Consider the following 6000-nt stretch of genomic DNA (forward strand, 5'->3'; position numbering starts at 1 on the left):
CATGATCACATTTGGCCAAAGCAACATGATCTGAAATTAAGGCCTCTCCTATTAGAGCTCTGTTGATGCAATCATTGCCCGCTGCTAAAGGTTCAGGAAGACCAGAATGAGATCGTATGTGGCCAATATAGAATGGATGTTTTCGGGCAAGAATGATGTTTTGCAATTGTGAAAACAGGGATCCTGCTGCCGTATTAAAGTTAAACGTACCACAGGTCTCCAATAAGGGCACCGATTGTGCAACATATAAACTATCAGTAAAAATATTAACAGCATCATTCACAGACTGAAAGACATTCAGTACTGCTGTTAATTCTGCTAACTGCTAATTGAGCTGAGAGGCCAGGAGTCTTTATGATTACCTGTTGATTATTTATAAGATATCCAGCTCGCCCTTTAGAGGAGCCACCAGTCAATACCAGAACAGCATTGTGTAAGGGTTGTAAAGAGGTCATATTAGGAAATATCACCTCATGTACATTTAAAAATTTTATCAACCTATCTTGAGTGTAGTGTCTGTTTATAGTTCCTTTAAACCCTTTTTGAGCAAGTAACCAATCTGTACTGTGCTGCTTCAGCCAAGTGTCTTGACCTACGCTGTAAGGCTGAACAATAATATCTGGCTCTTTGCCAAAATAAGTTAGTGCCTGCTTCCTCCCAAGGATAATCATCTGAGCTATTGCTTCATAATATGGCAAGATATTACATTTAGGAGAAATCCTCGAATGTATCCACATTAGAAGAGACTTTTGCCATAACAATCCTGTAGGCATATGAATTGTATGAAAAATTAACAGATGTAAAGGCAAAGAGTAATCTATATGTGACAAATTGTTCTTCAATAGCTTTTTCTACTAGTTGTAAGGCCAGCAATCCTTCTGAGGTTAAAGAAGGAGGGGGTAGGATCAGAACTCCCTTTAAGAATATCAAATAAAGGTTTCAACTCACCTGTAGTAAGCTTTAAATAGGGGTGAAGCCAATTAATATCAATTAACAATTTTTGAAAATCATTCAAAGTCCTAAAGTTGTCTCTGAGAATAACTATATTCTGGGGAAAAACAGCTTGATTAGTAAGTCTAAAATCCAAATAATTATAAGGACCCTGAGTTTGTATATTTTCAGGAGCTATCTGTAATCCTTTATCAGATAAAAGCTTTTTGTAAATCTCTATAACAGAAAAGCAAATCCTGGGGGTCTTTTCCAAGCAACCCAGGACAAATTTTTAACTGTCCAAAAACAGTCTTCTTAAAGGAACAGTATTTTTTCTTATGAGTTGCATAAGCAATTGCAAATTTGAGAGTTAATAGGATCTGAGGGATGAACAATTTTAAGCAATTGTAAGCTCTGAGGTATATATTGATAAATAAACAAAGTAAAGCTTGATTAATTAACATTTTAAAACACCATCTACAGCACACAATTTAATTATTTGTGATGAAGCAGAAGGAAACTCAAAAGAATAAGCGTGTGATCCAATTCACATATACTTTTCTCCCATAGAAAGGCTGTTTTTAAACATAGTAAATGGGATGCATGCATGCATGAATTTATAGAAGGTACAAAAGCATGCATAAAAACAATTTTTTAACTTATTTTTGGGATAACGATTGTCAATTTTATTTAAAATGATGGCATGCAATAGATCAAATATTAATATTCTGTAATAACCAAATCAATTGCTGTTTGGAACAAGGAACAGACACTTTGTCAGGTTCTTAAGACACAATTTTTGTTATAGGTTTTCTAAAATATACGAATTTGTCTTACAGTTCTTTATTAGCACCACCACAGCCTTAATAGGATGTTAAAACTGTGCTTTGAGGTGAATGTTACCTCGGCTTCACCTGCCTCTGGCCCTCCTCCCAGGCCTTAGAGGGTGAAACAGCCGAATCTGTTGTAGGCCAGGAAGCCCGAGCAAGGGCAATAGAGCACCCCGAGTCCTAGCGAGAAAAATACAACCACCCCCAGCAGGGACAGGCAGATGCTCATGGGGGCAACGGCAAGCGTGCGACTGGCGCTTCAGGCCCTCTTCTGAGATCACTACAAAGGCCCCCGCTTTCTGGTGGCTTCCCGCGCCACCACCACTCAGGGAAAGCTGCGTACCCCACGACCCTGCCCTGCAGCAGCCAGCAGCCGGCCGGCTCCACGTAGGCCAAAGGTCGGTTGGAAGGAGAAGAAAAATGACTTTACAATAATGTTTTCTCTTGCCAAAGAATTGCTGTGGGCACATTTAATAACCATAACTAAAATAGGCAGCTAATATTTAATTACCATTGATTATAATTGATAACAATTATAAAAGCTTTCTTTATTTTCTGCAAAGCCTTTTGTTCTTTGCCAGTCAAATTGCATCTCACTTAATAGCACGTAACAAAGGCTTAAGTTCTCCTGTGGTGAGTTTAAGGTGAGGTCTTGGCCAATTAACATCTCCTGGAAGCTTTTGAAAATAAAATTTTGAAGCAAATCAATTTTTTTGTTCTTAGATTTTCTGTGCCACAATTTTATAGTATAACTAAAACCCTATGTATTAAAAAGATATTGCCTCTGAATCTTTTCTGGAGCAACAGCTACTCTCCAGAACTTAAAAGCTTCTTGTGTGAGAGCAAGGATTTAAAGTAAACTTCCCTTAAGAGGCATTAGCTAATAAAATACTTTCCACTTAGGAAACAATATACACTGAAAGATTCAAACTCTTAGCTTCTTGTATTGAAGCAAAGACAATAAGAATTTTTCTTACATGAGGTAAAGCTATATAAGCCATACCTAGAGGCAAAATTTTCCAGTGATTACAAGCTCACCAGAAGCAAACTCTTTACAATTTTCTGGATGCAAAGGAAAAAACAAACTCTTAAAACTATAATAACTTTACATGAAGTAGGTAAGTCAAATCGCAATATCCTGATAAATTCTACAGCCTGATTGACCTTTTATAAACTTTGAATTTAAACTTTATTTAGAACAACATCTGAATAGATCTGCAACAGTGTTCTTTTAGCTAAAAGGAATTTTCCCTGAAGGCAAGGAGAGGCAAGTTTCAAGAGCTTCCTTAGGCACCATTTGCAAGACAAAAGGAAGTCACACAAGCCTCTCTGAGGCTGTTCTGAGATTTGTTCCTCTTGCCATGAGGACAGATTTTAGAATTTTTAAGTTTCTTTTGCACTATTAGACTATAACTACAACTTTGGGAAAGCAAAATCCAATTTCAAAGCAATTTATCACCTTAGAATCAACATTAAAACTTCACTATCACGTTACAAAATTTGGCTGCCAATTTATACCTGTGAATGCATGACAGTGCAAATTTTAATGCTTCATTAAAGAGACATTGCTTTAAATCTTACTTTTAATTCTACTTTCTAGGATAAGAATCACATTAAATATTATCCAAACTAGAAGTATCCTTAGAGGCCCAGCCTCTTGGCCTGCCTTATGCCACATGTTGGAAAGACTCCAAACCTAAGTTACCAATTTAAAGCTAACTTTCTAGTTACCAGTGTTACACCTATTTGATCATACCCAATAACTTATAAGCTAATACTCTATGATGAAGATACGCAGAGCATACTATACCTCTAAGAGCAGTAAAAAACAAATGAAGCAGCTACACGAGTCTAATAAATTTAGACCAATCAAAGAATTTCAATTTTTCTAGCTAAAATTATAAGATAAAAAAAGCACTTTGTCATTTGCCAAACACAATAATCACGATTGCCGAGAACCCTCCAGGAAAAAAAAAAAAAACATCTATTACCTTTTTTGTCCCAAAACTAGGAGGCTACAGACTCCCTTTCTTTGAGAGCAGCTTTTCCAGCAGTAGCTCCCCTGCTGTGCCTGATCCTTGGCTAAAGCGTGTGGCCACTCTTGGCTTTGCTGAACCAGCAGATAAAGTTTTAGCCATCTTTTATTTTCTAACATGAAACACAGAACATTCAGTCATTCAGACAACTAGACTCAAACACACATGGATTGACACGTGGTGCACCAGACATTAGACTAGACATTAGACAACACAAAAAGGGCAGAGAATTTCTGCTCTAAGGGCCAGAGAGTAAAAGGCAGGGCATCCCCCGATTTTTTTCTCTGCCTCTGGGAGAGTTTCAAAATCCATTTTCCTCTATATTATTTTATTATTACAAGCCCTGTTACTGCCACCTGATGCAGCTCCTGACTGCAGACATCTGCCTGATTATTTAATTTAAACCCTTATTCCTCTCACCTAAAGCAGTTTTTGAAAACTGTGGACAACAGCCTGATCAGTTCCTAGTTCTGAATAAAATCGCTGCTAAACTTAAGTGGAAACCAGCCCGCTGGTTAGCACTGTTCCAAACTTAGCCCGTTTCCTTTGCACCTCCAGAAACACTTTACCTGTTGTTTACCATGCCCCGATACGATTCTTTTCTCTGATTCTTTTCTTCCCGTGGAGCTCCACACCAAGCAGCATTCCTCCAGCGTTTTTCTGTGATTCTTCAGGTCCCTGGTCCAGGCGCCGACTGTTGGAAGCTGTCCCGAGGCTCACATAGACCAGCTTCACCTGGGAGGCAAGCTGGGGCTGAAAAAGAGAGGGGAACTAGGCAATCGAGAGAAAAATGGAGCTAAGCCAAGGTTCCTGATCAAAGCTCAAATGTTAATAGAAAACTGTGCTTATAAAGGGGGTGGGGGGATGGGGGGGAAGGCCCATCCTCTGCCAATCCATTCTTGGAGCCTGGAAACAGCTGCAGGTGACGACATGCAGGATAGGGTGTAGTCTCAGGAATAGCTCAGGAGCCTCTCAGCAGGTAGCAGTGTCTTGAAGGAGAAAAGCAACAGCAGCAGTGGCTGGACCATGCAGTCAACTAGGCAGGAAGGCTCCACCCTAGGTAATCTCCTTAGTGGCAGCAAGGTCAAGGTCTGGATCAGCCTGCTTCGAGACTGGGGGAGGCTACAGCCAAAGATCATTTAAAAGTGAAAAAACTTCAAGTTTGCCTTGTGGGATTATTCTAATCCTGATGTCACTATTGCTGAAATAGTAAACAGAAAAAAAAAATCACATTTTTAATTACATAGATGGATGGGAAATCAGGAAACACAAAAAGAACTAACTGAAATTCTCAGCTTATTCTGTTGCACTAATAACATGCTCAATGAAGTATTACTTCTATGTACAAGTAGATGAGGTAAAAGATGTAAAATCTATGGAAAATTGATTTATCAAATGAACTCATGGAATAGGGCATACCATGAGCCATTAAGACCGTGCAAAACAACAGTGTAAAATTTGTCAGTAGTATTTTCTCCATAGCTATTCTAATATATAAATTCATATCTCAGAGTATTTCTTTTCCCCCTATTTTTCATATTAAGAAGTAAAGAATGAGGAAGTAACAAAATTAGAAAATAAATAAAAATTTAACTTGGGTCTGAGAAATCGAATACTATTATTAAATTAAAAAAAATTGACTTGAAAAATGCTGACACATTATGATCACAGCCTTGTGAAAAAGAATAAATATTCTATAAGTATGGAGTTTCAATATTATGTGGAAGAAGATAAATTTTATTCAACATATATATTTAAACAGACACATACTACTTGCACACGTGTGTGTGTGTGTGTGTGTGTGTGTGTGTGTGTGTGTGTGTTATTGGTGCCTCAAAGGCATGTATATGTGTATGGATGCCACAGTGTGTCAGAGGAAAATTTTGTGAGTTAGTTTTCTCCACTATGTGTGTCAAGGTCAGATTTGGTGGCACACACTTTACCCAAAGAGCCATCTTGCTGGACTATCCTTAAACTGATAAGTAGGAGCAACCAATTTTTCAAGCTAGCAATATAATGTAGTCCATAGTTTATTTTTGTCTATAATGTCTATTTCTTTTAGAAAAAGTTTACATATTTATTTATTACACCATGAAACTGTCTAAGATTACTACATTATTTTGGAGTAAGCATAGATTTTCAATCATAGTCAACCTTTTTAAAGGAGGTATTTAGGGGGTGTCATAGTCAGGGTTTCTATTCCT

At 37.8% G+C, this 6000-nt stretch overlaps 1 long non-coding RNA gene across 1 annotated transcript in view; it reads right to left on the reverse strand.

Moving 5' to 3' along the window:
* Gm35925 overlaps nucleotides 1-4575 on the reverse strand; it is a 37901-nt gene extending 33326 nt beyond the window's left edge. Inside the window, exon 1 of the long non-coding RNA XR_003950581.1 lies at nucleotides 4366-4575. This is a non-coding gene — a long non-coding RNA (predicted gene, 35925). The remainder of the gene's footprint in view (nucleotides 1-4365) is intronic.
* Between the last annotated feature and the right edge of the window lie 1425 nt (nucleotides 4576-6000).

This window comes from Mus musculus, chromosome 13, assembly GCF_000001635.26.
Source record: "Mus musculus strain C57BL/6J chromosome 13, GRCm38.p6 C57BL/6J".
Lineage (NCBI taxonomy): Eukaryota > Metazoa > Chordata > Mammalia > Rodentia > Muridae > Mus > Mus musculus.